The 26,317-nt window shown below is 43.0% G+C and overlaps 1 protein-coding gene, 1 long non-coding RNA gene and 1 pseudogene across 6 annotated transcripts in view; 2 read left to right on the top strand and 1 right to left on the bottom strand.

The window, feature by feature from the left end:
- The first annotated feature begins 1,272 nt into the window (after nt 1-1,272).
- LOC109408229 (uncharacterized) lies at nt 1,273-6,605 on the top strand. The gene is made up of 3 exons (XR_003898802.2): nt 1,273-1,631; nt 1,704-2,627; nt 6,492-6,605. It is a non-coding gene; the product is annotated as an uncharacterized LOC109408229 (long non-coding RNA).
- Nucleotides 6,606-7,136: 531 nt separating this feature from the next.
- Nucleotides 7,137-9,299, bottom strand: LOC109418666 (solute carrier family 25 member 3-like; annotated as a pseudogene).
- A 7,183-nt stretch (nt 9,300-16,482) lies between these two features.
- Nucleotides 16,483-26,317, top strand: part of LOC109432985 (modifier of mdg4) — a 47,507-nt gene continuing 37,672 nt past the window's right edge. For all 5 annotated transcript variants that reach the window (XM_019709350.3, XM_019709356.3, XM_019709352.3 and 2 more), the window contains exon 1: nt 16,483-16,643. The gene's annotated coding sequence lies outside the window, so the exon portion shown is untranslated. The remainder of the gene's footprint in view (nt 16,644-26,317) is intronic.

Here is a 26,317-nt window from a genome sequence, read left to right as displayed (position 1 = left end):
GTTACAGTGGATCATGAATTTTTTTCGACGAAAAAAATACACCATTCTACTAAAATCGGTGATTTTAGGGCCAACATTTTAGCCAAAATGTTGTAAGTACGGTAAAATGTGTCCTATCTATGTTTTTGGTTCAATTTAGTATTTTCTGGTTAGCTCATATGACATCCCTGAAATCCGGAATTCAACTGGAAATTGTAAATTTCCTGTGCAATAGGTTATTCTTCATTTTAGTGAAAAAAAATCCCAGTACCGGTATTTTACCGGTACTACCGGTACTGTAAGCTCCAGTACCGAAATACCGGTACTCACCAAAAGTGGTCGGTACTGCGACCCCTTGCGTTGTTCGTACAACTTGCTCAGCTTCGACCGGTTGCTGCGGAATGAAACTGCAAGGGCCACCGAGAAATCGTTCATGTTCCTATTGAAACTGTCGTCTAGCTTCGGAAGTTTCGGTTGCTGGAGGGATCGATTTATCCGATGTGGCTGCTTGAAGGACGACAGGTTGTTCTCCTCTTAGAGCTCCGGTACCGGTAGCGGATATTTTTTAATAGTTTACTAATGTTTTATGCAGGCACTAATGATTTGGTGACAAAGGGCGAACATCCAAGATACACAGTTCCGCATTCAGGGCAAACATTAACTAGCTCTGCCGACGATAATAGTAAAATCCTGAGAGTAAGAAACAATTTGACCTCCGATGTTTTTACCAAATCAAAACAAATAACAACGATATCGCAATAACCTTGAAAGTGTTGCCGGTAATTTTGAAAAAAATAGACGTCCTTGACATAAGCTGTCAAAAACGTCATTGACACCAAGAAACACCCAAAAACACCCGATCAACACCTTACGACACAATCAAGGGTGTCAGAGTTTCCAACCCCTTGGTATTCGTGCATAATCTGCCATAGCTGTTCTCGATCGATTGTATCATACGCCGATTTGAAATCGATGAACAAGTGATGTGTGGGCACGTTGTATTCGCGGCATTTCTGCAACACCTGGCGGATGGCGAACATCTGGTCCGTTGTAGCGCGTTCACCCATGAATCCAGCCTGATATTGCCCCACGAACTCTCTTGGAATCGGTGATAGACGGCGGCATAAAATTTGGGAGAGTATCTTGTAGGCAGCGCTCAGTAGTGTGATCGCGCGGTAGTTTCCGCAATCCAACTTGTCGCCCTTTTTGTAGATGGGACACCGATACCTTCCATCCATTCCTCCGGTAATACCACAGACGAATTTATACAGACGTAAGAGTGCGGTGCAAACCGCCTAAATTTTTCGGTACCATGTTTTCTTCTTCTTGTTGGGCAGCTTTTTTTCGAGGGGGCTAGTTATTACCATTTTGCGGTAGTTTTTTACGCATTGGTTTACCCCTCTCACAAGCTTTTGACAGTTTTTCGCCGATTTCGCCGCACAACAAAAGTCTTGTTTTGTTTACCTTTTTTGATGGTGCGTGGTCCGCTAATCGCTCTTCGGTGGATGAGAATCCGAACCGGTGCCGCGGTTCTGGGAGGACGGCCAGAGGGACATAAATGTCATAACGTGTTATCACCGGATGTGCACACAAGGGCCAGCGAATACCTCCCGGAGATTGTTAAAGATCAATGATAATGGGCAAACTCTTCGGTAAGTTGATATGATTTCGTATTTACATTAATTTGGACTATTTTGTCACTCAAAAGGAAATATCTTTTGCAGGTGTATCCGTGGTAGAAGAAGTCATCCAATCACCTGCGGTATTGGAGCATATTGTAGAAGCACCGGCTGAACCACCTAGAACGATTGTTCCGGTAAGCTCGCCTTTCGCAGTGGATGCCACCGGTAGCGATTCTGCTGAATTCCACTCCGGACAATAATCGTGGTGCGCTTTCAATGCCAAGACACCTCACTGACCATGTATGGTGAGTCTTGAACCGTAATGTGATCAAATCAGGAACTCATCCCACAAAAAAACGCATGTTGCACGTAAAGTTCTTCACTGATAACGGTCGCCGGGCGTGGATTACGGAAACGATAAGACTCCCCTACAACACCGTTCAACATTACAAATCACTCGTGATACTCAGTTTTAATCGATTCGCAACAAGTTCATCCAGATAGAGCATCATGAAATATGGCAGGAGGCGGTTCGTCAAGCAGATGACACCCAGTAACTTCCATTGGAGGTTCGTGAGGTCCGTGAAAATCGCTTCCAGGAGTTGCTGTATGCAGATCGTGCTTAACCGAAGCTACCCGATTGACGACGGCCCAAAGGCGTTTCTCTCGGCTATCACAGGACGAGTCGTACGAATCTGGCGCCCGAAAGCGACACCGTTTCCGCATCCCAGAGAATCCCGCCTACGAGCCGCTTCCGATTTCTCCAACAGCACCGAAATGACCTGGCTGAAACGGCCAGTGGCACCACCAGCGAGGATATCACCGAAATGGTAGAATTCGACAAGAAAATTTACACCAACTTCCTGAACATTACGCGCGAAGGTCAAACGGAAACCGAATTGGACAAAAAGCTACAGAAGATATGTGTGCCCTATGGATGCATGCCATTGCTAATGGTGTCAGATTGGCCAGCCGTCTACGCTCACAGGCTTGGAACGGGAATTTGGAATCGACGGGGTCAAGAAGGTAAGCTCTCCGAGCGGATCCGCGCTGGTTGAAAAAGTAAAGGACCCAAACGTGGGACGAGATTGATGGCGCTGATGTCCTTGGACATCCGGTTCATTTTCGATCTAGAGACGAACTACTTGCAGGGCTTATATAATTTTGCGATTGGTTTAGGGGTAGGCGGGGCATTATAGACACCCGGGGCAGAATGGACACCCTCAATATTTTGAAATATGCGAACTTTTTTGAACTTTTGATGAATGGAGAATATAGTCCATTTGTCTAAAACGTAGTTTCAGGAAATAAACATTCGAAATTAAAATTCTACAGTAGACGTTCGATAAGTGCAACATGTTTACGTTTCAGTTACCGAATGAAATTCGCTAACTGCAACGACTGACAGCCGTCAAACAGTTGTCAACTGCTGTTGGACGCAGCCAGAATGCACTCAAAAACATCGCAATGCAGCTGTAGTGCATCTGAAAAACATCGCAACTCTGTTGACGTTTCGTTTGTGACAGATAGCGGTGCGATAACTGCAAAATTGTTGCACTTAGCGAACTTGCAGTTAAAAAGCATTGCAGTTAAACCGTTTGCACCGAGCGAACGTCTACTGTACTTGATTTTACACGAAAAAGTTGCGTCCTCCGTTTTTTGTGCATGGAAATTATAATTTTCACACCATCTAAAATAAGAATTAGTGATTAATTTATTGCAGGTCGATTAAAACCTGATATTTCTAGAACACATGCAAGTAGTTTTGCTGTATCTACATGCTTAACATGTTTATATTTTCTTCTTTATAATATCAAAAATCAAGTTTGGAAATATCTTCTGCTGCCGGGGCAAAATGGACACTCACTTTTTTGAAAGAAGCGGCAAGGGAAAAATATAACCTAAATCACAAACCAACCAAATTCTTCGATTTCAGTATATTTTCGGTTAAATGTTCACTATAGTAGACATAGGGTGAAACAAATTGGTCAAAAAACGACAGCAGTGGAAAATAGTTGTTCTAGGCACAGCTGTGCATACCGACAAAAACGAAGCTTTATCCAAAACAGCCTGAATTTAAATTAACTGAACAAAAATTAACTACTTCGGCGTATTATTCATCCATAATAGTTGTTTTGTAATGAAATGACTTTATAGGTGTAAATAATGTACGAAATTCGTAAAAGTCTCATGGTGTTCATATTACCCCATGGGGGTGTCCATTCTGCCCCGTATGCTTGAAGACGGTCATGAAAAACTAACATTTTTCAAAACATTTTTTGAAGTGGATAAATCATTTTTCTTCGTGAGCATTCTTATGCAATAGATGCTAAATGGACTTTAAAAGGATACATCTATAAAAAAAACTAAACTTTTTTGACATCTTGTCAGGTAAAGTTGGCAAAAACCTTAGGGTGTCCATATTGCCCCGCCTACCCCTATATAATTTATTTTGATGAGGATCCCTCATCAAGTGGATCGCCTTAGTGCTTTATGTATTCTGGTGACCTGATGTTTTCTTCTAGTTTTTTCTAACTGTATTTTGAGGCACTAGCCGTAGTCGTTACATTCATATGCACCTAGAAGCACTCGAAATGTCTAACGACAACCGGTTATTGCTAGTAGATGCAGTGGAAAGTTTGTCATAATCAGGGATGGGATCATTTATTAACAGTTCACTTGCTATTAAATCGCTTCAGAAACATCGTAGAAAAAATCAAAATATGGAACACTTTGGTATGCGTGTGCGACCATGATGTTATTCGGCAAACTTTCAGATAAAACTACAAGGTTAAATTTATCCATACATTGCTTTTTGATAGCATGCTGAACTGAAATAGAAGCAAGTTAATGTAACTCTTTGCAAATGAATGATTCCATCTGGTCTTAATACGTTTCAATCGCCTTTGACAAACGAGAAAAACTGACCACACTGATTACCTGTCTGAGCCAAATTTGGTATAGTCTTCAGTTTCTGATTTGGTCGATTCATATTTGATGGAGACTTTAATCCAATGGGTTACACAGTCGCCATCCAAATACAGAGAAATATATCCCGTGCACTTTATCACAATTCAAAAGAGCTGCGGCTGCGGTATGTTGCATAGAATGGAGAGGCTGAATTGGGTACCAGACCAAGACCCTGCTGGGTGGTAGACTATAGAATCGCCAATGTCGTAGGGAATAGTATTGAAGTATTGTCGAAAACTTTAACGACAATGCAAAATAATAAGCAATATCAATGAATCAAACGCGTTACAGTGCTAGAGTTGATATTAGAATGAATTATTTCCAGGATTATTTCAATAATATTTCACGTGTTTAGTAGTATGGAAGTAACATTTTCAAACCTAAAAATGACTCAATACGTTCATATCGCGAGTAGATAAAGGTGTGTTCGACAAAATTGTTCAAAATAATATTGCTCACAACTTTGCACAACTGAGACGAGAACTATTCTTATCAACAGTTACAATTATTTTTAAACAAACCCAGACCCCTATAAGCACTCTTGGAAATAAACCTTGTCTGAACTATTAGGAAGTCGGTAAATGTGTTACTTTTCTTAAAATGAACTTCGCTAATTTTTAACGAAATTTGACCAATCAATTGTTTTTTGTACACGTTAACATTTACATCAAAAGTCACACGTGTGCATTATACATCATCTAGCGGTGCACGAATCCAATTGATATAAAACCAACAGAATTATTGCGGAATGTGCCCAAAATAAGGTCCCCTGCCCAAATGCTCTTACACACTATATTTAATCCTAGTAGGATGTTGGAGTCCATATAACACAAACAACCTCGCTGAACGTATCGTCTCTTTTCTAATAACTGATAAGCCAGGAGGGCTCACCGAAATAATTACAGAGTTTCAAAAGTTGTTACAGGGTTTTGGGGTTTGTTTTGCTGTATGTTGCTGTCAGGACTGTTGGCCCGAGGGCCTCGCTGGCTCAGCTGCCCTGACTGGGAGTCCGTGGCGGAGGGGTTTTCTTCTTCCTCATATCCGACCGGGTTGGTCGCAGGGGTGCGATGGTTGGGTGGCTTGGGGTGGGGCTTACTACTCGGGTCCCGGGGAGCTCGGAATGGCCGAGGTGTCCTAAAAATATTTTTAAATAACTCCTGACAATCTCTGGGTATTCTAGCAGCTATAGGAAATATTCTAAATCGTTTACAGAGATCAGTAGCATTACGGGATTTTTAAATAATTCCTGAGAATCCCTAAGGATTCTCAGAAATTTCTAGTTTTCTGGGATGTATTGTGGAAATTATATAAAATATTCCAAATCATTTACAGATAAGTACCATAACGAAATATATTTAAATAATTCCTGACCATCCCTTAAGCTGCCCCCACTCGCATAACAGTCCCATTTGCAAAAAGTAGGAATTGAGAAAACGGCATTTGAAGTTTTAAAACTTGTTTCCATATAAAACTTTGAAAAATCGCCAACATTTGAAAAATATTTCGATCATCTCGAAACTTTCACAGCTTGCTTTGCACATAAATATACAACTGTAAAAAATATTACAATCACTACAAAGTTGTTCAGTTTTGTGTTATGTAACACGTAATTCCATGATGGGACTGTTATGCGGGTACTTTTGATATGGGACGCTCATGACTTGGTATTTTTTCACACATTGACATAAAAATTCGTAATTTTTATTGTTGTTTTTGGAAGTACATCAAATATGATGACTATTCATAACGTTAACTCAAAAGTGATGAAAAGTCAAATGGAACTGTTATGCGAGGGGGGCAGTAAGGTTCTCAGAAATTCCCTCTCAAAAAAGGACTAGTTTTTCCTCGAGTTTATCACAAAGTTTTCACTTATAGAAGACGTCATGTTTATCCGGTAATTAATTTTTAAACCCGTTCTAGGTACTTCCGTCGACCATCGTTTGTCAGCAGCCCTATCTGGAGGATCGTTGCCGATTCGATGTCAATGCCTTGTGATAGTAAATACATATATCTAAATAAAAATACTTAGGTGGGTGGGGCGTTTATGTGGCCTCTATAATCCATCCGAAAAGTCTCCAGGATTCTAAACAAGACAACCTATACATCTAAGGGTTCTACAATAGTGATCTGAATTTGTTGCTAAGAAGTGTCACCGTGTTCTCTCAGAATGCGACGCAGAACACTTGAAACTTATGGAGTTACTCCAGTGGTCCTTGAAACAGTCTTCCACTAGATTTTTATTTGACTCAGAAGGTTCACCACTTCCTCCCAAATTGCATGGTGATGCAAGACATCATGCTCCACTCAAAGAAGCTGTGTTCTAGCTAGGTTCACCACGTCTTCCTAAAATGCATGGTGATGCAAGTCATCAAGCTTCACTCAAAGAAGCTTTGTTCAGGCTAGGTTCACCAAGTCCTCCTAAAATGCATGGTGATGCAAATCATCATGCTCCACTCACAGAAGCTTTGTTCAAAATAGGTTCACCACGTCCTCCTAAAACGCATGGTGATGCAAGACATCAGGTTCTACTTAAAGAAGCTTTGTTCAAGCTAGGTTCACCAAGTCCTCCTAAAATGCATGGTGATGCAAGACCTCATGCTTCACACAAAGAAGCTTTGTTCAGGCTAGGTTCACCAAGTCCTCCTAAAATGCATGGTGATGCAAATCATCATGCTCCACTCAAAGGAGCTTTGTTCAAGATAGGTTCACCACGTCCTCTTAAAATGCATGGTGATGCAAATCATCATGCTCCACTCAAAGAAGCTAGGTTCATCAAGTCCTCCTAAAATGCATGGTGATGCAAGTCATCATGCTTCACTCAAAGAAGCTTTGTTCAAGATAGGATCACCAAGTCCTCCTAAAATGCATGGTGATGCAAGACATCATGCTCTGCTTAAAGAAGCTAGGTTCATCAAGTCCTCCTAAAATGCATGGTGATGCAAGACATCATGCTTCACTCAAAGAAGCTTTGTTCAAGATAGATTTGTTGGTTCACCAAGTCCTCCCACATTTCTCTTTTACTACAAACCCCAATGGTGTTGTTTCAGAGGTTTCCACGCAATTGTTCTAAAATACACTTTTCCTGTAGTGGTTTTATTACTTTGACCTTGATAAGATTGTACTCCGCGGTTCGTTTACACGATTCATAAGACATGTTAGTTCCCCGTTTATAATCACGACGTCGTTCAGTTAAAACTTAATCATAATTTGTTGCGAGCACAACACATTATAGAAGCGAAATGGCTTATTCAACTCCTGGTTTTTTTTCAGCGACTCTGGCATTTTTGTGATGTTCGGGGGATATTCCGGGCGACCTTGGCTGCGTCGTATATGAACCGCTGTAGGACGGTCAGTGTATTGATGATGATGCGGGGTTTCAGACTGGGTCATTAGCCTTGAATTCTAGCGTTTTGGCTACATCGATGGCACTGAATCCCTTGGCCTGGTTCAGCTTGGATACGTCAATATGAGCCGGGTCAGACACAACGGCGCAGAACAACAGGAAGTGTAACCAACAGCAAATGCGACAACCAGCTACTCGCTTTAGATGCAGTCGGCACGTGGCGTGGGTATAACAGCTCGACGGTACGTTCAAAGCAGGCGAACTTCTTCATGGTGTAGGAATCTGGAGACACTACAGTAGGGCCCAGACCATCATCCATCATCTTGAGAATAGCTTGGCGCATATTGTTGACATAACCGGGCGTCTCATGGATCTTCACCTCTGCGGCCTCCAGCGGCGATAGGGCGATGTCGGCAATGAATTCGGCCGTAGCTGAGGCGGCCAGATAGGCTTAGATGCGGTACAAGTAGGCATTCTTGCCAATCATGTAGGCGTACTGGATTTTAAAGGCAGAAAGATGGAGCCTATCCCTTGGGATTGGTTTAACAGATTCTTGTAATTGGCAGTTCTTGATATACATGGCTAAATACAGAAGTATGATTGCCGTGTGGATGAGGCCGCAGACCAGGATCTCAATGTAATGAAAACTTAATTTTGAAACAGTTCGCTTCTGATGCTTTTCCGGAAGTCCCAGAACATTGATCCTATCTAGGTTCACCAGCAGGTCCACCCGAACTGCATGGTGATGCAAGAAACTTACTTTTAAAACAGTTCACTTCTGGAGCTGTTTCAGAGCTCCCAGAAGATTTGATCTAATAAGGTTCACCAGGTCCTCCCGAATTGCATGGTGATGCAAGAAACTTACTTTTGAAACAGTTCCATTCTGGAGCTGCACCAAAGGTTCACCAAGTCTTCCCGAATTGCATGGTGATGCAAGAAACTTACTTTTAACCTTCCGTAACTCGCGCGGTTGACTACCTGCGTCAGCACCACGCTAATGCTGAGTACAAAAAGCGAGATTTTTTCAACGTGTTCTACAAAATACAACAGCGCGATCGCTCGTGGGTTAACCCTTTCCTTCCCACGACTTTGAACGGCTATATCTATGCCAACAAAGCGTTTCCGAAAAAAGTGGTAGAACAAAACTTATTGCAAATTGGCAAAATTTTTCGAAATCAATGAAAAAAATTTTGGTTGTAAATCAATAGGTTTTTGATTGTTTATCAATAGTTCAACTATTGAAACAAGTAGGTAGTAGTTGGGTTAACCTTATGAGGTTATAACCATATTCTAAAAATTATTGCATAATATTCATCTAATTCCGTTTGTCCGGAGTTCGTCGAAAATCGATGGTGCTCTAGAGCAACCATGGGAAGTAGAGGGTTAAAACAGTTCGCTTCTGGTGCTGTTCCGGAGCTCCCAGAAGATTTGATCTAATAAGGTTCACCAGGTCCAGCCGAATTGCATGGTGATGCAAGAAACTTACTTTTGAAATAGTTACATTCTGGAGTTGCACCAAAGGTCCAAGAAGATTAGTTCTATTTAGGTTCACCAAGTCTTCCCGAATTGCATGGTGATGCAAAAAACTTACTTTTAAAACAGTTCACCTCTGAAGCTGTTCCAGAGGTTCTAGAAGATTTGATTTAATAAGGTTCACCAGGTCCTCCAGAATTGCATGGTGATGCAAGAAACTTACTTTTAAAACAGTTGATATTCAAAACGAGCTGCGTTACGTCGCTCCACTCATACAGCACAAAGCTTTTATTTAAAAGCAATATTATCGAGAACACTAATCGAATAGCACACTCATAACACACATTGAAATTCAAGAAGTGCGTTTGCGTCCGAAACTACCTTACAACCTCATACAACTAGCGCCACTTCACTTCTTATCGGCGTATTTCCCAAAATGTAAACTCAACGAAATTCTGCCGGAAGACCAGTTTCGGTAATTTGGACACCTCGAACCACTGCGACGATGAGTAGATCTTGCTCCAGGCCCACAGTAGCCGGCTGCCGAGACCCTAGCCAAAATCCTGCTTCAGGTTGCTTCTCGGCAACCCTTGGAACTGGTCTGCACATTCAGCACAGAGAACGACCCTTGGAAAATGTAGAACCGCTTAGTTTCCATCTTGTCGGAACGCTCCAAGTCGCTTCCGAGCACTTTGGCGCCGTGGATCAGATCGTGGGTCGAGACATGCTGAAGAAGCCATCTAGTTCCATCGGAAGTAGTCTTGCACTGGAGCCGAACAGCGAATGCATTTTGATGGACCAGCGGTCGATTAATAGCTTTGGCGGACTTGCTGCAGAGGATGTTTCGTGGCAGCGCGTGGATTCTGGATGCGGAAACAGAGAAATTTTAGGGAAATATTTAATGTGAAATTCGTTTAGGCAGATACGGAGAAACAAGATATTAAAACTTGCCCTGAAACGATGGCTTACCTTGGCTGATATTTCCTCAACAATTTCTCCGAATGGAACCGTCCGCGGCGATAGCACCACCTAGAAGTTTGCGTCCAACCGAATTTGTCCCGATCGTGCCCGAAAACACTCACCCTGATGGGCCATTAAATCCACCAGCAAGAGGAACCAATCGTTTTTAATCAAGAACGACTCATTTAGCGGTTCCTTGACACGTAGCGCCGTTTCCAAACATTTAGATGCTGGTCTTGCTTTCAGCGGTGCATATTTCGCAAATCCATCCGCGAGACGCATTTGTGGTCGAATTTCCGCTGACGCCACAGCAATTCCTGATCCAGTCCGGTTTTCCGATTGATGAACGAAGCTTTCTCGAACGTTGTCCATTTGTCGATCAAGCCCTTTAGGTCAAGTTCTCGCTTGGAATCGCGAAAAAGTTGAAAAAATCTGGGTCCTCTTCCATCGTCTGCATCAAGTGTTGCTGGTGGGAGGTAGCAAAACGCGAGCAAAGTCAACAAACAAGTTTTTGACAAGTCGCATGACAGTTCGCTCAGTTTTCGCCCGTTCAAGGGGTTCACCAAAGCGCAATTACACAATACTAGAGGGGCTTGCGAAAGTAGGTGCGACCGAAAAAAACGATTACTGCTCCGTCTGTATTATGTTTCCAGTTCAAAACCGAATTAGCGACATTTTTTCTTTGACTTCCGCTGCTTTTGCCTTGCGTTAAACACAATGTCGGAAGTGGGGCGCTGTATTGTACACCTGGTGCGCTATACAGCGCCCCACTTCCGACATTGTGTTTAACGCAAGGTAAAAGCAGCGGAAGTCAAAGAAAAAATGTCGCTAATTCGGTTTTGAACTGGAAACATAATATCTTCGTTTGTGGTAATACTTCCTCCTCCCAAATCTTGGTAATGACCCAGTGTAGTGCTCTCACCAGTGCTTCTCCACCGTATTTTAGAAGCTCGCTTGGTAGTTGATCTGCTCCAGCGGCTTTATTGTTTTTCAACCGGCCAACCTCCTCCTCAATCTCTTGAAGGTCAGGGGCCGGAAGTCTTTCGTCCTGTGCACATACTCCTAGATCTGTTATCACGCCACCTTCGGTACTTGCAACGTCGCCATTGAGGTGCTCATCGTAATGCTGCCGCCACCTCTCGACCACCTCACGCTCGCTCGTGAGAATATTCCCGTGATTATCTCGGCACATGTCGGCTTGTGGCACAAAGCCTCTGCGCGAGCGGTTCAGCTTCTCGTAGAACTTTCGTGTGTCCTTAGCGCGGTACAGCTCTTCCGTCGCTTCGCGATCTCTTTCTTCCTGCTGGCGCTTCTTCATCCGGAAGACTGAGTTCTGCCTGTTCCGCGCCTGTTTGTAACGTGCCTCATTCGCTCTCGTACGGTGTTGCAGCATTCTCGCCCATGCTGCATTCTTCTCATTTTTCAACTGTTCACATTCGCCGTCGTACCAGTCGTTTCTGTGATTCGGGGTCGCGAAGCCTAGTGCTGTAGCCGAGGTACTACCTATGGCGGATCGGATGTCCCTCCAGCCATCTTCAAGTGTAGCTGCGACAAGCTGCTCTTCCGTTGGTAGGGCCACTGCTAACTGCTGCGCGTAGTCTTGAGCCACTTCTACGTTACGAAGTTGCTCGATGTTGAGCCGCGGCGTTCGACTTCGACGCGTGGTGATAACTGTCGAAAGTTTTGAGCGCATGCATACAGCGACTAAGTAGTGATCCGAATCTATATTCGCACTGCGGTATGTGCGGACGTTGGTTATATCCGAGAAGAATTTACCGTCGATTAGAACGTGGTCGATTTGGTTTTCTGTTTGGTGGTCGGGTGATCTCCAGGTGGCTTTGTGGATATCTTTGCGGGGAAAGAAGGTGCTTCGGACTACCATACCACGGGAGGCTGCAAAGTTTACGCATCGCTGGCCGTTATCATTCGTTACGGCGTGCAGGCTGTTTCGCCCGATTACCGGTCTGTACATTTCCTTCCTTCCTACCTGCGCGTTCATGTCGCCGACAACGATTTTCACGTCACGCGACAAGCAACCATCGTATGTTTGCTCTAACTGCGTGTAGAACGCTTCTTTCTCGTCATCGGGTCTCCCTTCGTGTGGGCAGTGGACGTTGATGATGCTGTAGTTGAAGAAACGGCCCTTAACTCTCAACATGCTCATCCTTGCGTTGATCGGCTGCCACCCGATCACACGTTGTCGCATCTTGCCCAACACTATAAATCCTGTTCCCAGTTCATTGGTGGTGCCACAGCTTTGGTAGAAGGTAGCCGCTCGATGCCCGCTTTTCCACACTTTCTGTCCAGTCCAACAAAGTTCCTGCAACGCCACGATGTCGAAGTTGCGGGGATGTAGTTCGTCGTGGATTATCCTGTCACATCCTGCGAAACCTAGTGACTTGCAATTCCATGTTCCAAGTTTCCAATCGTAGTCCTTATTTCGTCGCGTGGGTCTTTGCCGATTGTATCTAGTCGTATTTTCTCCTATGTTATTCGCAATGGGGATTTTTACGGGTGGCTTATTGGGCCTACGCCAACACTCCTGTCTCGCCGGAGGGCCATCGTGCCAGTTCTGTTTAACGTCCCAACCAACACTGGGACGACCACGCTGATGGGGCTACCACCTTGGATCTAGCTGGGCGTGGTGCAGCGTTTCTTACTCAGCCGCTGGATGCCAGAACAGACGCTGTTTGAGCCGCACCTTCTTGGTGAACAGACACTCGGATCGTACCTCCTCAATCTAGCTGAAGTCAGAAGGACAACAGTGCCCAGGCTGCGCTACCAGCTAAGCACACAACTCTTAGCTGGCGGTCTTTGTCATCGTTTGACCCGTGGAAGCATGAGGTAGGAACTTGTGAGGACCAGAGCTATATTGGACGCTCTCCTTATCGACTCACCGTTTTGCAGCCCCTCAGTTTGACATGCAGATTCAGAATATCGAATTATCTCAACACCGTTAAAGAAGCCAATTCGTAGTTCAATGTCGCTATCGTTGAACAAATACATACCATTTCTCGATAAAATAACTGGTTTTCGAGCTTGTTTATTGGTCAGCGCTCCAGACTGGAACTTAAATAGAAATCGTCACAAAATTCAAAAAAAATATGACTGTTAGAACTTTGTTTGCCGTTGGTGACTCAAAGGAAAAACAATTTTCGTCAAAAGCCGCCATTACGCTTTGATTTACACAACAGTTAAACTATTTTCATGAAATTCTTACCAAGTTTAACTTTCTAGACATTGTTTGCATTGTTATTAATCAAGTCAAATGATAAACTGCAGCAAAACTAAAAATGTTTAATTTTAAAACAGTTACTGATTTGTTCTGCTTCTGAGTGTAGATCAGGTCCCGCATAGTTGTGAACAAAAAGCGTACTATCTCACACACTGTCCATAACCACTTGCGACAATTCCTGAACAATATAATATAGTATCCATCATCACTTCAAATGGTAGTGTTAGTATATTGTAGTATACCATTTGGCAAATTGTAATGGGCTATTTCACAATATGACGAATAGGCTGTTAAGTTAGGTTACAATAAAAAATCGGCTTTTTTCTCGAACAAAATTTTCGCAGTACAATAAGCCAAGTTGTTGACATATTGTTCATTTTTTGCATCAATAAATCTAAGTCATATTGTTGCAAAATTGTTTAACCATACATATAACGGAAAATGGTAACATCAATGAAAATGTTCGTTTATTGCGCTTTATGTTGAAATCAACAGCATGCTATATTATTCGTTTATATTTGTTAAAAAATAACTATGCACGGGCTTGGCAGCTCAATCTGTAATGCATGCATATGTACTGTGTACACAAGCAAGCATTGCGTTAATAATCAACTAAACAAGTTTAATTTTAAGTTAATTAATTGAATGTTATCAATTAAGATTCTTTTCTATTTTACATCACCTGATTTAATTGTTGATACAGAATAATGCTTGCTTTGTATACGCAGTATATACGTATAATGCATTACAGCTTAATTGCCCAATTTACAAAAAAAAAATCATTAATTTATCTGAACTGTTTAATTGAAGTAAAATGATTATAAAGGAATTAATGTTATTCGTAATGTTTTTCTAATAATTTGTTCTGATATATTGCAGACTACATCCCAAATTGCACTATCACACTTTTTATGGTACGCCTAAAAAGCGTGATAAAAGTGCACATTTTGCCTCGGATTGTCTCGACGTCTTCGGGGCACTTATTCCTCCATTTACAAGGAATAAGTGCACCGAAGACCTCAATTCGATCCGACGTATCCCTGCGCTGTAATCACACTTTGAAGGTGTGTGCACAATTTTGTGTCAGTCCAATTTGGGGTGCAGTCAGCAATATTGATCACGTTCTTCATCTTCTCCGCAGCCATTTCCTTCATAAAAACTCGCCGAATAAGTCCTTGAAGCACCTTTCTCCCGAATACCCAGACATCCTCCTGACACCGCCTTCAACGCTTTCCATCAATCATCCTGGGCTGGGAGTTTGAAATAATTCGAAATCCTTCTGCAGTACCGTCACATTTATCGTTTTCCAGCAGTGCTTGTTGGGTGTTCTGGTCAGTGAATACACCCGGATTGATCTTCACTACATGCCGGATTTCCTCGTCTTCCGCATACATGGTTCGGCACCATACAGCACCGTACAGCACCAAAAGCGATTTCCTCCGAGAACTCCAGCTTGCTCAGTGGCATCTTTCACCGAAACATTCGGCGGGGGCCTCCTCTGCGACAGCTAATGGAGGTGCGGAACACAATCGGTGGGGCATTGAAACTAACTTCCGAGCTACCTCCAGCACGGTAATGAGAGTGATGTTTGTTTGCCAATGCGGCGGAAACCGTCGGTCTGTTTCGTGTGGAAACTGTTTCAGACTGCAGGGAGAAAATATTTGGTTTTGTTTAAATTGGCGCGTAAGTACTATTTTTACGTTAGCTAAAATACTCACCCGATAGTGTTTCAGATTTCCTGAGAACCGGGCACTAACGAAATTGCGATTTGGGTCTGAGGCTTTCCAATTTTATTTTGTTGTGAAAACTTTCACAGCAATCAGATTTCCATTCGCTCACAGATACCAATGCGTAACTGCATGTCAAATTGTGCAACATCAGTAACATATTGTGGGATTCACGTGTGTTAGTATGTTACCCAAAACAAGCGCTAACAATTTGGCATAATGTGAATTAATATTGCTACCATTTTTCAAAAGTTTTCATCTTTCTACCGTTTTACAATTTCTGCACATTATAGTACATTGTTACAACTTGGTATGGATTACATAAATTGTGCTATATAGTCGAATGCTTTGACTATCATATTTTTCAACACTTCAGCAACTATTTAACAAAGAGTAACCTCATCAGATAGAAGAAATTTATTGTTTGGAGTTTACGACAAATTGTATTTATCTATGCGGGGTGCTTGCAGTACCCTACACTGAACGGCGGCTTGCGGTGAAAATTACTATTCTGAGCATTCTGAGGGTCAATTTAAATGCACAACACCACTAAATTTGTGCAGACTGAGTTTCGTTTTAATTCAACAGAATTATGTTTTCAATTTTACCATGGACTCGATTTTCAATTAAAAAAAAGTTTCTTTTGGCAACCGGATTCGAACCAAGAATCTTGACATCACCAGGCTCGCACGCTACCACTCAGTTATCGAACCGGTTGATGTGAGAAGAAACAAAACGCACACAAGAAGCGTTGGTGGGTCAATGATCATGTTTTGCCTAGAGTCAGTCTAGTTAGAGTCTGGCGGACTGTCAATTTCGATCGGAGCCAATCGAGCATGACGTCACGATGTAGCATTTATCGGTGAGGACACTATGACGTCATGCTCGATTGGCTCCGGTCGAAAGTGACAGTCCGCCAGACTCTAATTATAGGGACTCTAGTTTTGCCATGGTAAATTTAAAAACATTTTTGTGCTTGTCATTACTGCAAGGCTCCTTTCAGTGTATTGTTTCGCCGATAACAAAATCGTCTTTTCTGGCCACACTTTTCTGGTGCCCCATCAGCGAAACTGCGCCCTGATCTCTCAAAAGCACTCACGCTGCGCGACGCGGGTAAACCGCACTGGGTGACGCCACTTCACGAAACGAACGGGCCTCATGGGTGACCGATAAAGGAAAATTTTCTCCCCGTCTTTGATGCCACAAACAAGTGAACAAGCGAGTGCTGCTCCCGTTCAAGCCGTAAAAAAACAGTGAAAAAATTGTCAGTTTTCGGTGAAAAATAGTGCAAAAGTGCGACCCAGTGCGCGGGGAACCTTTCACGGTAGTTTTCGGTAAGTTTCCGACGCGGTCCGGCGGCCAAAAATCGAGTTGAAAATTTTGCTTACGCCAGCCATTGCAAGAGTGGCTACATATTTCTACCTCTTCGTTTCCTCCTTGGTGCGCGCCCACCGCTCCCGCTCTCCTCGTGTCTGCAAGCGTCCACCACCGAGAGCGAGCGACGTGTGGTCCCCGGTGGCAGGGGGAGTTCCACGACGTCGCCTTGCGCGTTTGCTTCTGCGGCTTGTGAGTGGACTCCATCTTGAGTTTCATTTTGTGCGGGGTGTCTCGTGAACTAGTAGCGCGTATTTCATTTCGTGCGAAGCGCCTACGTTGAGTGATGATGGGAATGATTATCGCATCGCCAGAGTTTCACTAACTACGGGAAGAGCGACTTTTGTTGTGAATTTGTGGCAAATTTGGGTGGCTTCGAGTTCTCCGACGGGTTTGTATATCTTTCTGTTTATGTTCATCGGGATTTTAATCCCAGAAGAGAGGAATGCGAATATAAGATAATTTGTAAGCTTGGGAAGTGATAGTAATTTCCTATTCCTTGTATGGCATCTTCCGGTTTAGACACACTGTTTTAAAATTGCAGTTCTGAAAACATTAGAATACACCTAATTTCGTCCAACTTACTATTTTTTCCATTAACATATAGGGTGACGATGGGTATTATCGGCAGGTTTGTTCTCTTCGTCATTAGGGGCTTTCGGGCTTTAGTCGACCATATTTTCTGAAACTTGGTCGTATAATTCAGCTTGATTGGGAAGGATTTGAGACCAACTCTGTGTTCAACAGCTTTAAAAAACACCCTTGTACGCAAAATATGCCACCGCAAGCGAAAAATAGGCAACAAAGAAGGCACGGCAACAACGCTTTGTTTTTTTGTTAGCAGATAATGACAAAATCGCTCCCGAGTTTCTTCACAACAAAAACGGTAGGAATATTTGTCTCTTTCTATTCACATCATGATTTTCGCAATGTTTTACAACTGTAACTCGACTCTGAGGTTTGCAAGAGTCTTAATTCGTTCAAATGCTTATGAATTCGATGATGTGGGTCGAAATTTTCAGCAGAAAAGCCGGAATATCGGCACACGCACGGCAAGCGATGTTTGTTTTATTGCTCTCATCGTCTGACATGCGTTTGTTGCGGAGCGCCTTTGTTACCGACATGCACCGCTTAGGACAAAGCGTTTGTTTTTCGGCGTGATCCGTTTTTCATACCCTGCCCTTGACGAAGAGATCAAAAATGCCGAAAATACGTAATTTTCCCTACATAAACGTATCTCGTATAACTTTTATACACTGAAAGTTTCAAGCAAGATTTGTGGTGAATCTTCGTGGCTTAAAGTACCTAATAAGGACAATGCATGTTTCTCTGCCTAGTGTTCTATGAGCACTTCCACGGCCGTTAAGCCGTTAATACACAGGGTCAATTTAGGCCATTAGAAGTATGTAACCAAGAAGAAGCAGACTTTGTGATTTTAGTTATATACCTCTAACGATTTTATCTACAATAAGTTACAGTTAGTCACACTTGCAGACTGTAATTCAGTTGCTAGCTCCTTAAGTATGTTTTTATCAATTCTGTATGTGCCTTTCCTTGACCTAAAAAAAGGTCTCACAGTCAACAGGGTATCATTTCGTTAATAAATAAATTACATGTCAAATATTTGTTTAAAAAGAATCCAATGCTCAAACATCTTGTTTGGCTCGATCGAATTTTCATTAGTGTCAAACTGATGTTGTTTCTTGAGTTCTTTCCTTGTCAAATATTTGACCCAGTGTACTTCAGGCCTTAGCTGAGAGTTTCCTTTTGTCAATGACCCCTAATGACCCTTTTGCAAGATATAATTTTATTTTTTTTATTTGTAGTTTGCTGTTTTATTGTAAACGACTTTGGCATTTTGCGTATCCTTTTTTTCTTACTCATAAACAAACGAGAAAGAGAAGAATGAAAGAGGATGCCCCTTCTTCCATCCAATGCTGCATATCAGTTCTGAACATCCCAGAAGCTTCTGGTATAGGTATTTTAAGTTCCGAAAGTTTCTCATCGGTGATCGTCGCTGATCGCCAGCGGCGATCAACGGCCATCCATCGCTCATTTCACTCAACATCAGTACGTAATCGTTGCGAAAATAGCAATGTCGATGATCGTTTCCGCTCATATCCAGATCGACATCAGGCATGGTCACTGGTCAGTGTTTTTATCAGGATTTTCGCTGGTTCGTGAAACGACTTCCCTATTCAAAGCACAGGCGTTGAAGTCAACCCTCGTAGGATGTACACAAACTACTGGACCCTGTTGTCCATATCGCCCCCATTTTGGATCCATCCACGTTCCAGCACTCTTGGACCTCCCGTTGGGTATTTGCTGTTTGCCATTTTCACGAAACAAATCAAGCACTTGGGAGGGTTTGTACAGCCATGCACTATGGCCTTCACCTCCATATAACCTACAAAGCTTACTACAATCAAGGCCTTTACAGTTCCACGACTTGTGTCCCAGTTCAAGACATCTGAAGCAAATCTGCGGTGGCTTCTTCATCCTCTACCACCGCTAAAGCTATGGGCATCATGCCCGCTAGCACACATACCGCGTCCTTTGAGACTGTGCGGTATGCGCTCACCACCCTAAGTGCCGGCGCGGCGCGACGCGGTGCAATGCGGCATTTGACAGGTCGCGCGTCGACGCGCGGCAGAACTCCGTTCATTGGAATACAGGGAAAACAATCATAACATGCCAGAGTGCGCGCGGAACGATGCGAAGCGGAAAGCGTTTAGCCGCGCGACGCACGACAAAACAGTGCATGCACTGTTTTTGATGCGGAAGTCACGCGGTTCGCGCGGAGAATTTTGTATTTTTGTGTGGGTTTCGTCCGTTTTTACCAAATCATGGCGGTTATTTTACGAAATTGTTTTTCAAATGCATTTAAATGTGAATGTAAAAAATATTAACATTAATAATACCACATGTTTATTATCCGGTGGCATCTCGTAACCTCACTTATCTTCTATTCTGTGAATCAAAATCAGTAATTCCTTTGAATTTATGACTAAAGATTTAACGGAAATAATCAAAATCTCTGTCATTCTACACCCATTACAAGCAGAGCTTTCACATTAGCCCTACCATGTTTCATGCACAAAAAGGCGTTTGCACCCTCTCGTTTATTTTACTATCTCAAAGTATTCTACTAGGGCTGTAAGCTTAAAAAATAGTTTCAAAATAAAAATATACTATTTTGAGTTAACAAACTTGTTCCATTGCCTTGCTGTTTAAAAATAAACGAAGGGCGCCATTTTTTAACGTATACAACCCTGTGGTAGCTCTTGTTGTATACGTTAAATCTTGTTGTTCATAAAATTTCAAAATTTGTACCTAAAGGACGGGTAGATTTAAGGTTAGGGAATCATCATTGTCCCAAATGTACACCTCTTTTGAATCATCAGATGTAAATAGCATTTGAAGGTAAATTTAGATAAATGGTTCATTTTTAATTTTAGGTTGAGCACAATAATCACATATTTTTTGGAAATTGTTCATCAAAAACCTCTAGAAAACTGTTGAAATGTTATGACTCTTAAACCGATAGAGAGGAGACAGCTCACTTTGATTGTGTGCTACTGGTTGTCAAGGCGAACCTTTCACAATCTGTCTCTGCAACCCGAGTTGGAAATTATACATTGATGGTGTGAAGTGATCCAATATCCAAAAAATCTTATCAAAACTTCTCACCGTTTGTTGTATTTTGAAAAATGACATAATTATGGTCAGTTTAATAAAATCTATATAAATAAAAATGGAATGGTGTTTGTATGTCACGAATAGGCTCGAAAACGGGCCAACGAATCTGCACCATTCTTTCAGTGTTTTATTCGTGCAGGGCTCCGACGTGTTCGTGCGAAAAAAGAATTAGAAAAATCGACCGGAAAAGCACCGAAAACGAGAAAGTTTGAAACTTCATTGTGCGGGGCATTTTTCTACGGAGCTGCATGTCAAAAAACGCAATAGGCAGGCAGTACGACGTTTGCCGGGACAGCTAGTAGTTAATAAATAAAATAGTTATGGTCAGTATTCATGTGCAAAGGAGACGGAAATTATGAAAACTTTTCAGTTTGCTTTACGAACAGACGCGTTGCACCGCGTTCACTGTGGTTATCAAGCCGCGTTGGAAGCCGCGTCAAAAACGCGCCGCACCGCGTCGCGTCGCGTGACGCGTCCACTCTGGCCGCAGCCTAAGGCACATCAGCCTGTGGGTACTCTCAAGTCGCTTCACGTTTCGATTAACCACTAGCGCCTTCGACCATACAGCGGCGCCATACCGTAGTATGAAGACCGCTACTGCCGCGTGCCGCTTACGCTTACTCGAGACTATTGCCAAGCTATTTGACACTATCGTTGACAATGCCATTATCGCCATGCTTGCCCTTTTGCAGGCATATTCTACGTGGCTTCCGAATTTCAGCTTATCGTCGATCATGACCCCGAATTGCTTCAGTGAGCGCTTAGAGTTGATAGTGCATCCACCTGTGATGACCACTGCCTGCTGTTCAGACTTGCGGTTGTTTACCACCACCACCTCCGTTTTGTGATGCGCGAGTGCCGACCTCATCCAGTTCTCCACTACGCCAATTGCGTGAGTTGCTGTTAGTTCCACTTCCTCTATCGACTCGCCGTATACCACGAGAGTAATATCATCGGCGAAGCCGACCAGCTTTACGCCCGGTGGAAGTTTGATCCTCAATACGCCATCATACGCCGCGTTCCATAGTACCGGGCCCAGGATGGACCTCTGCGGTGATGTTGTAGCTCCTCTCGCCTTCCTCGGTGTCATAGATTAACACACTATTCTGGAAGTAGCTCTCCAGTATCCGGCATAGGCTAATCGGAACTCCTTGGTGGTGTATTGCGCACTCGATGGCGGCCCAGCTGACACTGTTGAACGCATTCTTAACGTCCAGCGTGACGACCGCGCAATAGCGGATTCCTGTTCGCTTCTTTTGGAGCGCTATATCGGCCGTTTTGGTTACAGCCCTAATAGCGTCCACCGTCGATCGACCCTTCCGGAAGCCGAACTGGTTACCCGAAAGACCAGAGTCATCGGGTTTCTCGGTATAGACCATCAGCCTCAACAGAATGATCCGTTCCAACAGTTTTCCGGCGGCGTCCAGTAGACAGATAGGTCTGTATGCCGACGGGTCGCCAGGTGGCTTCCCGGGTTTTGGCAGTAGAATAAATCTTTCCCCTTTCCATCACTCCGGAAATTCGTTTCTGTCATCGCTGGAAAGATCGTCGGTGTTACCCTCCATAAACAATCGTTCCACAAATGCCGGCTTATCAGCCATCCCCGATGACGGTCGATTACCTTCGGCTGTGGCCGTCTTCCTCCGTGTTCCACTCTGTATCGAATCGCCAGATGGTCACTATGCGTGTATCCTCTCGCGTTAGTCAAGCGGCTACCCCACTCAATCGCCCAGGCGTTGAAGTCTCCACCAATGACCACGGGACTCAATCCCACTACACTGAGCCAACTCTTCCGATCACTGTTATATGTCAATCATATATTACTGCACTATTGGAATATCATATGAATCTAATCTAAGGTTGAAAATGGGAAGTGAGAGTTACAGGGGATGGCCAAAATGTTTGGGATAGGCAACTTTTTTTTCTCTCACAAAAAAGTTCAGCATGCTATTACTTTTCATAGAGCGCATCAAAAAATCTCAAATTTTGACTGTTTGTCAACCTATTATATGTGCATCATTGGTACAAATTTGGGCTGGATTGATTAATATTTCGCAAAGTTAGAACCGTTCGGGTAAAACACCTTTTTTTAGACAACGCATTTTTGAGCTGTCATATCTCGGAAACCAGTAAACCGAATTGAATGAAATTTTGAACGTACACTAACAATATGTAAATGCTTCACAAACTATTAAAACATAGATACTTTTTAAACGTTGAAAAAAGTTATCATGGATTGACAATTTTTGGACTTTTCTCGAAAAAATGTAATTTTTTTACATTAATGTGAATAAATTTTAGTGTTGATATCCAAAGATTTTCCACTTCTGTTCTCAAATTATCTCTAATCAGATATAACAGAGCCTATTTAGATTGAAGGAAGAACACATTTAATAATTTTTGTGTGGTGTTGTAAATTTTACTTATTTTCCTCTATATGGGTAAAAATTTCAACCCGATATAACTTAATTCGCCGTGAGAAAATATTACATTTTATAACGTTGTATTGAGTATCAATATATTGTTGATAAACGTTAAAAAATTCATTCAATTTGGTTCACTGGTTTCCGAGTTATGACAGCTCAAAAATGAGTTGTCTAAAAAATAGTGTTTTACGCGAACGGTTCTAACTTCGCGAAAAATTATTCAATCGAGCCCAAATTTGTACCAATGATGCACACATAATAGATTGACAAACAGTCAAAATTTGAGATTTTTTGATGCACTCTATGAAAAGTTACAGCATGTTGATTTTTTTTTGTGGGAGAAAAAAAGTTGCCTATCCCAATCATTTTGGCCATCCCCTGTATATGCGACGCATGTGGTATGACTCTCAGGTCGCCATGATACTGTTATATGTCATGCATTTTGCTTCTATCATGCGGGCTGGATGCGCCAATGTATATGCAACTCCAATAATATCCTTCACATTTTGAAAAAAAGTTTCTTCGGCTGGAGCGGGAATCGAACTCACAACGCCTAAATGACCGACGCCGCTAGCCGCACGACCACGAAGCTCAGTTACTGGAATTGCGGAATTTTGCAAAACGTGTTCCACTTTATCTGCCAATGTTGCTTTTCCACCCGGCCAAAGTTATATGCACAGCTGATTATTGATCGTGTTATGTGCATATAACTCCGATATGCGCAAGTGTCATTTAGTTTCATTAGAAAGCTTTTCAATCGGAACTGTTTATTATATGATACGTATAACGATTCATTTGAAGTGAATGTGTCAGACTAGGGGTAAAATGTATGTGTAGCGTCTGATGAAATAGGCTCTTAGAATTATTTCAGTGTACATATTGCGCTTGTTAAAGATTCCAGCATAGACGAGAACTGGTCTATCGTCCACCTGGGAGGGGCATAACAACTGCAGTAGTACACCCCATTGATCTTCGCTATTGCGAAGCCCTTGTGCGACGTGGAAATTATTTCCTGGACCGGAAAACAACCGGTTGTACAGATCGCCGCTATCTTGGCCTTATCTGCTACCCAGTTTCCGTTAGGGAGGGATGCGGTATGGGTCCGATGGTAGGGCGATGTCTGTACTTGACTCTGAGACTGACTGTCACAGCAACTCTTGTGCGGCATCACAGTAGTTCATTATCGTTTGGAACTTCAACCTCCTCGCGTGCCTGGACATTTAGGCCCGCCCGTCGTGAGGCCCTTGTTCGCCGCGCAAATCAGACATTTTGGTGCAGAGTTGCACTCCCTGGCGATATGGGCTTCTGCTCTGCACGTCCTGCAGAGCTTACTCCGGTCTGGGTCTTTGCATGCCCAGAACTTATCTGCCGGTGGACGCATGATTGTCCCATGTGCAAAAACAGACAATCGAGAAAATCGCGTCCAAAGTTCAAAAAAGTAAATTGCCTCAACCATGAAGCATAAGTGCTGAATCGTGTTATAACATCGACCAATTTTGAATTTGAGCACTAATTTTTGTTTTAGAGCGATTTTAATATTCCATAGAATGTGCAATGAAACGTTACGCTCATGCGTCCACTTTTTAGAATGTGACAAATCGGCGTTTCATTTTTTCGACAATTTTCGGAACAAACTACCTGTTTTTATCTCCGTATATAATAGTACACTGAAGTTTTTGGCGCGGTTTTTTTTACGCGGTACCGCGTAAAAAAAATGCGTTAATTCAAATAACTTCGTAAAAAACGCGTTATTTCAAAACCCGTCGTAAAAAAACCGAGTTTTTTCAAAAACACGCGCAAAATAGTCAGGATTACATCCAACGTAACTTGATTTTTTTGACTTGTTTTACGACGTTTTTTTTTTTGAAGAAACGCGTTTTTTTTACAACGGTTTTTGAAATAACGCGGTTTTTTTTCGACATTTTTTGAAATAACGCGGTTTTTTTACTCGGTACCATTACCGTTGTAAAAAAAAACTTCAGTGTACACTATGATTCATGTTCATAAGCTGCAAAATCTCAATATTGCCGAAAATGCACATGGGACAAATCTGGAGCAACATTTGAAAAGGGCATACAAGTATTGGTAAACAATGACTTCACACATCGCTCCTGAGCTCCCATAAGCTTATTCACACAAACTAAGACCGTTATCAGATAGAGCGAACATCGATCTTTCGGATAACGGTGTTCATTTGCGTGGGTGGGCTGTTGTTAGGCCCTACGGAGTGTTTTCGAAAAAAGACACAAGACCTCTTGGGCCCTTTTCAAATGTTGCTCCAGAAATATGCTTCCACCGGCAGTTATGCCCTTGCTCAAAGCACTTGAAGTACGCCACAGGCGGCTCGTATATGCTGAGCGGGCACACTGACCAAGCTACCTTGATCTTGCCGACTGCAATCGCCTTGTTCGCATCACCTACGCTGCCGATGATCGCATATCAGTCCCATATTTGCTGGGTTTTCTATTCATATGGGACAATTATGCGATCATAGGCAGTACGGGGAGTTTGAACGCGGCAATCTGCGTGCCAGCCGGACCCTTACGCAGGCGGATCGATGCACTTGGTACATCTATCTCACACTGCTGTTTGAGTGCGGCTGCGAGCTCCTCTGCGTCGGTAATCTCGTTCAGGTTTTTACACTGGAGAGTTGCTTCCGCCGTTAGGGCTCTTACCTGCACCTTTTCGCCAAGTACCTCTTGGGCTAGTGCTTTGTAGGAAGTCCCTTTATTGGCTGCTTCCTTCTTCAGCACTAGCATCATCTCTCCCGTCCTGGTGCGCCGGATGCTATTTATATCCGCGCTCAAAGGTGAGAGACGATTCTCGCCTCGCATGGCCGTCAGCACCTAGGCTTATGTGTCTGCCTCGGTTTATAAGACTAGCGCGTCACTTCTCGCTCGTTTGCGAGCTGGTTTCGTAGTTCTCATCTTCTTCTTTTTTCTTACCGTAATCCAAGGATTCTCCTTCCCTTCGTCCGGTTTGCCTCCGTTCTTCCTAGGGCTGGCATGCTGGGGCTTGTTTTCCCTGCCCTTTGCGCGCTTCGCAACCGGCTTGGCAGCCTGGTTACCTACGCTGGCCTTCACCTTCTCTTTCTTCGGCTTTGCACCCGACTCTGCCGGACGCTTCTTGGGCCGCGTCTTCTCAGCAGGTTCAGTAGTCTGATAGCATAGGATGGGGCAATTTTTCAATCAATGTCCCAAACTTTTGTATATTCACGCTGGTCATCTAACAAAATTATTACCATAATCAAAACATGAGTAATGCGCCCGAAAATAGCACTGACCCATCTTGCCCCGCGACCCATCTTGCCTCGCCCCACCCTATACTTAGTAAACTATATTATATACTAAACTCAGTGTGACAGGGGAGCCTCTCATTATGAAGCACTCTCTCTTTTTCCACCTCAGCGATTAACAACTGAGCTGAAAAACCTTTGTAATTGTAGTGTCTACCTAACGGTTGTGTGCATAGGATATCTACCTACATGAAATACAGTACCTAAATGTCTA

This window comes from Aedes albopictus, chromosome 1, assembly GCF_035046485.1.
Source record: "Aedes albopictus strain Foshan chromosome 1, AalbF5, whole genome shotgun sequence".
Classification (NCBI taxonomy): Eukaryota; Metazoa; Arthropoda; class Insecta; order Diptera; family Culicidae; genus Aedes; species Aedes albopictus.
The sequence above is the reverse complement of the archived record's forward strand: the minus strand, read 5'-3'. Positions and strand labels throughout refer to the sequence as shown.